This window comes from Stomoxys calcitrans, chromosome 2, assembly GCF_963082655.1.
Source record: "Stomoxys calcitrans chromosome 2, idStoCalc2.1, whole genome shotgun sequence".
In the NCBI taxonomy this organism is placed as follows: Eukaryota; Metazoa; Arthropoda; class Insecta; order Diptera; family Muscidae; genus Stomoxys; species Stomoxys calcitrans.
In genome coordinates this window covers 11,663,344-11,673,220 of record NC_081553.1, presented here as the reverse complement: position 1 = coordinate 11,673,220, position 9,877 = coordinate 11,663,344, and positions in this window count along the sequence as shown.

The following is a 9,877-nucleotide window of genomic DNA, read 5'->3' as shown; positions in this document are numbered from 1 at the left end:
TCAAGAAGTCAAGATCCAAGATCGGTTTATATGACAGCTACACCAGATTATGAACTGATGTGAATCACACTTATCACAGTTGTTGAAAGTGAAACCAAAACACCAAGTGCAAAATTTCATTCAAATCGGACGAGAATTGCGCCCTCTAGAGGTTTTTAAAAGGTTAGAGGCTTGTCGCCCTCTAGAGGCCAAGATCGGTTTATATGGCCGCTATATCAAAACATGGACCGATTTGGCCCATTTACGATTCCAACCGACATACGCTAATAAGAAGTATTTGTGTAAAATTTCAAGCGCCTAGCTTAACTCCTTCGAAAGTTAGCGTGCTTTCAACAGTCGGTCATGGCTAGTTCGATTTAAAATGTCACGACGATCAAGAATACTTATGCTTAATGGGGTCTCAAACGCATAATTCGAGGTGTTAGAAACAGAATGACGAAATTAGTATTCCCCCATCCTATGGTGGAGGGTATAACATGTTTAAGCTCAATGGTAATCGATCCCCTTTTTAGAGTCCGAACGGCTTGCCGCAGGGCTATACTTCGCACATACCTCACAATTGTCGCTAGCATTAGGAAGGAGTAACTATCGCTAAAAAGTTTCGAGATCTGGCGTTCTACGTAGTAGGCGGACGTACAAACCTTCGGGTTAGGGTAACCTTCAAAAAACAGATTACTGAAAATTTTATATTGTCTCCTCCATTGAAGGACTTTTGAAAGTATTTCGATTCAAATAACAAGAAGCAATTGTAGGATCAATTATACTGTCATTTAAGATGAAAGTTTCATAAAGATTTCATTATATTAAAGTAAATCTTTTCATATATGAATTGAATTAAAGCTTTAGCTCAATCATCAAAGTAAGGACAAATATTTGTTCCTAGCTGATGAAACTACGCTACATAAATGCTAATGCAATCAAACCGAGAAATATGTTTTTATAAAAAACTTAGTTTACGTTGCACAGTGGGAGAAAATCGAAAAAACTAGTAAACAAGTAAAAGCGTGCTAAGTTCGGCCTGGCCTAATCGTATAAACCCTCCACCATGGATGGCATTTGTCGAGTTCTTTTCCCGGCATCTCTTCTTAGGCAAAAAAAGGATGAAAGAAAAAATCGTCTCTGCTATTAGAGCGATATCAAGATATGAACCGGTTCGGACCACAAATTAATTATTTGTTGGAGACCTGTGTAAAATGTCAGCCAATTCGAATAAGAATTACGCCCTTTGGGGGTTCAAGAAGTAAAATAGAGAGATCGATTTATATGGGAGCTGTATAAGGCTATTGATCGATTCAGAGCATAATAAACACGTAAGCTGATGGTCACGAGATAATCCATCGTACAAAATTTCAGTCAAATCGGATAATAATTGCGACCTCTAGAGGTCCAAGAAGTCAAGATCCCAGATCGGTTTATATGGCAGCTATATTAGGTTATGAACCGCTTTAAAGCATATTTGGCACAGTTGTTGGAAATCATGACGAAACACGTGATGCAAAATTTCATTCCAATCGGATAAGAATTGCGCCCTTATGGCAACTATATCAGAATATAGACCGATTTGAACTATACTTAATACAGTTGTTGGAAGTCATAATAAAAACACCTCGTGCAAAATTTCAGCCAAATTGGATAAGAATTGTGCCCTCTAGTGGCTCAAGAAGTCAATACCCGAGATGGGTTTATATGGCAGCTATATCAGGTTAGGTCAAGCCCGAGATCGGTTTATATGGCAGCTATATCAGGTTATGAACCGATTTCAACCATTCTCAGCACAGTTGTTGTATGTCATAATAAAACACCTCACGCACAATTTCAGCCAAATCGGATGAAAATTGTGCCCTCTAGTGGCTCAAGAAGTCAAGACCCGATATCGGTTTATATGGCAGCTATATCAGAATATAGACCGATTTTAACTATACTTAACACAGTTGTTGGAAGTCATAATAAAACACCTTATGCAAAATTTCAGCCAAATTGGATAAGGATTGTGCCCTCTAGTGGCTCAAGAAGCCAAGACCCGAGATGGGTTTATATGGCAGCTATATCAGGTTAGGTCAAGCCCGAGATCGGTTTGACTTCTTGAGTCGAACACCTCATGCAAAATTTCAACCAAATCGGATAAGAATTGTTCCCTTTGGTGGCTCAAGAAGTCAAGACCCAAGAACGGTTTATATGGCAGATATATCAGGTTAAGAACCGTTTGCAACCATACTCTGCACAGTTATTCGAAGTCATAGTGAAACACCTCACGAAAAATTTCAGCCAAATCGGTTAGGAATTGTGCGCTCAGTGGCTCAAGAAGTCAAGACCCGAGATCGGTTTATATGGCAGCTATACCAGGTAATGAACCGATTTCAACCATTCTCAGTACAGTTGTTGGATGTCATAATAAAACACCTCACGCACAATTTCAGCCAAATCAGATACAAATTTTACCCTCTAGTGGCTCAAGAAGTCAAGACCCGAGATCGGTTTATTAAATTTAAAGTTTGACATACAAATTTGGTAGTTGGTTTTTTTACGTGTCATTTTTTTCTGTGTGGTGTATGGTATTATATAGTCGGCTCCGCCCTACTTTTGCCTTTCCTTACTGGTTTTTATTAGTTTTTTTTGGCGATTTTCTCCCACTGTGCGGTGTAAGTAGCTTCTTTTTCTTCGACTTTTATAATTTTTGAGCTTTCACAGAATCTTAAAATGAATAATTTAATTTGACTTTTTATCTTTCAGAGCGATAATATTCTCAGTCTAACTATTCTGTGTGTTAGTTGTCGGAGCACACCATCCATACTCCCTCCCAGGAGTAAATTTGCACGATTCTGAACAACATTCCATTCCTCTTCCACACTAAAAAAGTAAAATTTTAAATAAAAGATACGGTTTTTTGTTATTGTTCGCAAAATATCATACCGATGAGTGGGAGCCTTTACACATTATGTGACCGTTTTCTTCATAGACCGTTTCCGTAAAGGGGGCTAGAAACAAAATAACTATAAGAATGTACACAAATACCGCCAGCATGTTGTTCTGTGTTGAAAACACAATGATTTCAATGAAAACTGATTCGATTTGAAAATATTCCAGATTATGCAAAATCAAACTACAATGCAGATCCTGACCTTGCATAATCAGCACAGCAACGAATGGTGCTTTAAAACAAAAAATTTTTTAAACAACTTCATTTCATATTTTGAATTTTTAGTTTTTTTCGTGAAATTATAATAAAACCAGTAAGGAAAGGCAAAAGTCGGGAGGAACCGACTATATAATACCCTACACCCTACACCCTACACCGAGTACTACGTAGTACTTTAAATATTTGGAATTTATCTCCAAATCTAGTCAGATTTTAATTTTTTAATACATATTGAAATATCGAATGGAACCTTGCAATATTTTTTTACGATGAAACAAAAAAATTGTGGCTTTCTACAGCCTTAAAAGGCCATATCGGGTAAAAGATATATAAAGCAACATTCTCTAAATTTGAACCAATTTTTATGAAATAGGTTGTAAAGGAGCTATGCCAGGTTATAAGCCGATTCTGACATTACTTGGCACGAATAATAGAGGGCATAGTTGAAGTCAATGTGCAAAATTTCAAACATTTCCATGGCACTATCGATACTATTGATGTTTTATTTTTTGTCTGAATATCGATTGATATTTCTCCTATCGATACTATCGGCAAAGTTAAATTTTTTTGCAAAATTTATCAAAAACCATTAAAAAGGCGTTAAATTCGGCCGGGCCCAACTTTGGGTACCCACCACCTCGGGTATATACGTAAACCACCTTTCGTTAAAATCCGATGAAAAATGCATACCTTACGCCACATAGCAGCTTTATCGAAATATGTTCCGATTTGCACCAAAGACTATTAAGTACAAGTCATTGTTCAATAGTGTATAACAAAATATTGAGCTTTTTGGTAGCTATATCTAAGAATGAACCGACTTGAACCATATACGACACGGGTATCGAAATGCCTAACATAAGTCAATGTGTCAAATTTCAGTAAAATCAGGTTATAAATGCGCCATTTATGGGGCCAAGACTTAAAATCGAGATATCGGTCTATATGGCAGCTATATCCAAATCTGGACCGATTTGGGCCAAGTTTCAGAAAAATATCGAAGAGCCCAACACAACTCACTCACTCAACTCGGACAATAAATGCGCCTTTTATGGACCTAAAACCTTAAATCGAGAGATCGGTCTATATGGCAGCAATATTCAAATCGAGACCGAACTGGGCCAAATTGAAGAAGGATGCCGAAGGTCCTAACACAACTCACTGTCCCAAATTTCGGCGACATCGGACAATAAATGTGCTTTTTATGGGCCCAACGCCTTAAATCGAGAGATCGGTCTATATGGCAGCTATATCCAAATCTGGACCGATCTGAGCCACATTGAAGAAGGGTGTCACAGGCCCTAACACAACTCACTATCCCAAATTTTAGCAAAATCGGATAACAAATGTGGCTTTTATGGGCCTAGGCCTTGTGAATAGGTATTCACCGTCCAGAAGCCTTAAGGTAGATCTACATATTCTAGAGCGTGAGGTCCAGCGCTACAGGAGGGAACCTCTAGATCAAGCGGGCCTAGACAACATTCATACAGACATGCGGTGAATAATTACCGGGTGTATGTCGTCCTTGGAGAACGACCACTTACTATTGCACCTAAAGAAATTGACCTTCCACGGCAAACCAGAGTAGTTCTGGCTCAATTAAAATAGAGATATTAAGCTGAAACTTTGCACAGATTCTTTTTTTGTCCATAAGCAGGTAAAGTTCGAAGATGGGCTATATCGCACTATATCTTGATATAGCCCCCATATAGACCGATCCGCCGATTAAGGGTCTTAGGCCCATAAAAGCTACATTTATTATCCGATTTTGCTGAAATTTGGGACTGTGAGTTGTGTTAGGCCAGTCGACATCCTTCTTAAATTTGGCCCAGATTTGTCCTGATTTAGTTATAGCTGCCATATAGACCGATCCTTCGATTTAGGGTCTTAGGCCCATAAAAGCCACATTTATTATCCGATTTTGATGAAATTTGGGGCAGTGAGTTGTCTTAGGCCCTACGACAGCCCTCTTCAATTTGGTCCTGATCGGTTCAGATTTGGATATAGCTGTCATATAGGCGATCCACCGATTTAGGGTCTTAGGCCCATAAAACCCACATTTGCTATCCGATTTTGCTGAAATTTGGGACAGTGAGTTGCGCTAGGCCACCCGACATCCTTCTTCAATTTTGCCTAGATCGGTCCAGATTTGGTTATAGTTGCCATATAGACGGATCCTTCGATTTAGGGTCTTAGGCCCATAAAAGACACATTTATTGTCTGACGTCGCCGAAATTTTGGACAGTAAGTTGTGTTCAGATTTCAGGTCGGTCGGTCCAGATTTGGTTATAGCTGCCATATAGACCGATCCTTCGATTTAGGGTCTTAGGCCCATAACAGCCACATTTATTATCCGATTTTGCTGAATTTTGGGACAGTGAGTTGTGGTAGGCCACCCGACATCGGTCCAGATTTGGTTGTAGCTGCCATATAGACCCATCCTTCGATTTAGGGTTTTAGGCCCATAAAAACCACATGTATTATCCGCCACATTTATTATTTTGATGAAATTTGGGACAGTGAGTTGTCGTAGGCCCTTCGACAGCCCTCTTCAATTTGGCCCTGATCGGTTCAGATTTGGATATAGCTGCCATATAGACTTATCTCTCGATTTAAGGGTTTGGTCCCATAAAAGGCTCATTCATTGTCTGATGTCGCCAAAATTTGGGACAGTGAGCTAAGTTAAGCCCCTTGACATACTTCTGCAATATGGAACAGATCGGTCCAGATTTGGATATAGCTGCCATATAGACCGATCTCTCCGTTTAAGGTTTTGGGTTCATAAGAGGCGCATTAATTGTCCGATGTCGCTGAAATTTGAGACAGTGGGTTATATTCGGCTCTTCAACGTCCTTCTTTAATTTGGCCCAGATCGGTCCAGATTTGAATATAGCTGCCATGTAGACCGATCACTAGATTTAAGGTTTTGGGCGCATAAGAGGCGCATTTATTGTCCGATTTCGCGGGAATTTGGGACAGTGCTTTTTGTTAGGCTCTTCGACATTTTTCTTCAACTTTTCTCCATGTAGACCGATATCTCGATTTAAAGTCTTGGCCCCATAAAGGGCGCATTTGTAATCCGATTTCACTGAAATTTGACACAGTCACATATGTTAGGCTTTTCGACATCCGTGCCGTATATAGTTCAGATGGGTTTATTTTTAGATATAGCTACTAAAAAGTCCAATATTTTGTTATACACAATTGAACAATGGCTTGTACTTATAAGTATTTGGTCCAAATCGGAACATATTTCGATATAACTGCTATTTATGCAATTTTCCCCGAATTTTGATGAAAGGTGGTTTACATATATACCCGAGGTGGTGGGTATCCAAAGTTCAGCCCGGCCAAACTTAACGCCTTTTTACTTGTTTTTGTTAAATTGTATCCTTCTCCTGCAATACTCATTTTACTATCCCTGCAAGGCACACGTCTAACTCTGATTCAACTCCTTCTTCGTGCAACTATCAATGCGGGTGCGTGTGTTATTTGTGAAATGATGAACATTTTGTGTGCAAAAAGTGGCAGATGGCAATGAGGAGAAATATTTCTGCGGCTTCATTTCACAAAAATCAAAGGGACCACAAATGCAAATATGCAAAACTTAATGTACATAACAACATATGTACATACATATTTATGCCAATGCATACATAACATGATTGTACTTGGATGCAATTATTAATAAGTTTCAAAGTTTGCAAAAACAACACAAATACGAAGATGTATGCAAATATTAATAACAGCTATACGTATACAAGCAAGGATAAATCGTTCCACACAAAGAGACAAATTCTGCCATAATAGATAAACTTCATATTACATATGTTGAGCATTTGCCATATATCTTATCAGTCAGTTCTCAGTTACAGAGTTAAGAATCTTTGATCCAGAGCACTAATTATGATAAAGGCTGACTTCCAAAATGTATGAATGCAAAGTTTTGATACCGTTATACTGCTGTTTAAATTTTGTACGTATGCAAAATACCGAAACAAAGCATCTATGAACTTTCTAAACATGTACTATATGAAACACTACCCGAACCGGGCCCGCTCCGCTGCGCCTTCTTTAACTCTCTAATACCTTTTTAGAGTGGGGACACTTCGCCCTTAATGCGGATATCGAATTCGTGCCAGTGTAGTCTATGACGCGGAACGCGTTCGAATTCTGGCGAGAACATTGGACAAAGCGGTGTTTATCCACTCTTAATGTTGGCATCATTTGCGAGGAACAACGCCATGCATGGTCATTTAAAAAATTTTCCCCAAAAAAGGTTCCTTATCATTGACTTTAAACTTGAATCGGAACGCACTCATTTATGTGTGAGAATTTGCCCCTTCTCGGTTCTTGGTGGTAATGTTCTTCCTTAGGGTAATGTTCTCATTAGGGATGGAGGGATGGCACCTCAGACATTTTGACCCAAATATGGATATCAAATTCGTGCTGCACCTTCAAATCCCTGCAATTTGGAGGTTCTTTTGGGGCTGGGGCGGCCACTGACACTTTGCACTGAAAATATATATCAAATTCGTTCTTTATTCCCAACGAAAATGAAGTTCAGTTTAGGGGGTTCTTTAGGGCGTACCCCAAAACGCTTTGCTCAAAAATTGGATATTCGTTTCTACTCTCAAATATCTTTCAATTGGGTCAAATAACCCATTTGACGTATCTTTAGGAGGAAAAGTGCCACCTAGACTTGAACGCACATTTTAATGTCATATTCGTAATCTACTCCCTAATACCTTTCATTTGAGTCTCATATAGCCATGGTCGGCATATATGCCCATTTGGGGGTGGGCGACCTCCCATTACTTGGACCTAATGTTTTATGCCATATTTGCAATCTACTGCCTAATGCTTTTCATTTGAGTCCTATATTGACATGAACTTCGAATATATCTGTTTAGAGGAGTTTTCGGGTTGGGGTGGGGAGTCCGCTGGGTACTTGGACCCAAATTTTAATATCATATTCGTTTTCTGGTCTCCAATACCTTTCATTTGATACCCATATTGTGCCCATCTGACCACTTTCGGATATGGGTGGCGTTTTTGGCGTAAGGTGGAGGGTCCGCCTCCACCCGAAATCTAAAAAATGATATAGTCAGACAAGTATCATATAGTCATAATGGGTCTAATGGGGTTTTTGAGGGGTGGCGTGACTCCCTATACTTTTGTATACCAGATTCGAAATCTAATCCCGAATACCTTTCATTTGAGCCCCATATTGAAATGATCGTCAAATATATCTGTTTGGGAGGGTTTGTGGTTTGGGACGGCCCGATGGGTACCATATTCGTTTTCTACTTTCAAATAGCTTTCATTTGATACCTATATTGTCCCGATCGGTCCACTTTTGATTTTGGGTTGTGTTTTTGACATGAGGAGGAGGGTCCGTCCCCTTCCTATACCGAAAAATTATAAAGCCCATGTTTCCTTCCAGCCCAACCTACACAATATGCGAAAATTTCGTGAGAATCAGTTGTGCTGTTTTTCAGTCTATACGGAACAAACAAACCGAGTCCCATATATTGGTGATTGGTTAAGGTGCCCATTTTGGGCGTTTTTGTGAGGGTTAGGTGACCCCCTATACTTCAACATGAATTTGTATGCCAGATTCATTATCTACTCCCGCATACTTTTCATTTGGTGCAAATCTGGCTACAACCTGATATAGCCGCCATATAAGAGGGCGCAATTTTTATCCGATTTTGCTGAAATTTCACATGAGGTGTTTTGGTATAACTTCCAATAACTGTATTAAGTATGGCCCAAATCAGACCATATCCTGATATAGCTGTCATATTAACCGATCTCCTGACTTGACTTTTTGAGTCCTAGACCCCGAAATTCTTATCTAATTTACGCCGTCTAGGTCTAAATCGGTACACAAACTGTTATAGCTGCCATATAAACCGATCTCCCCCATTTGTACTTCTTAAATTCCATATAATCCGACCTCTCGATTTTAATTCCTAAGCGTCTAGAGGGCGCAATTTTTGCATAATGATCTCTCCCTTATCCTCCAACATTCATGTCAAGTATGGGCTGAATCCGTGTCTATTGTTCCTATATAGACAGAATGACGTATTCCTGACCAAATTAATATATATATATGGTCTAATATGGACCATACACGGTTCGGATGTCGGGTAGCCAAGTACAACTCCATGTTCCAAATGTATATCAAAGTTTGATCTGCTCTGAACCAAATTTGCTTCGGACAACGGGAAATCTTGTCCAACTCACTGCTCTAAATTTGAGGAAAATACGACTTTTAATAGGCTTAAGCCCTAAACCGGGAGATCAGTCTTCATCCAGATCAGTTTGGCCCGATCTGGATTATGTTTAGTTCAGACTATGAGAGACCCAGTGCAACTCACTGTTTCAAATACAAGCGAGATCGGGTAACAAATGGGTTTTAACGGGTTTAAGTTTCTTAACAGACAGATTGATCTATATGTCAGCTATATCTTAGTATAGTTCGATCTGCACCAAAATCGATGGGGATGTCACTTTTCAAGTTTCAACAAAATTGGGTGATAAACGCACCCTTAAACCGGGAGATCAGTCTATATGGCAGGTATATCAAAATTTGGTCCGATCTGGACTATGTTAGGTTAGGATAATGAGAGGCCCAGTGCAACTCACTGTTCTAAATTTAAGCGAAATCGGGTAACAAAAATTTTGGAAAATCGTACCGAAAGTGAGAGAAATAGTAGTTAGTACCGCAATTGG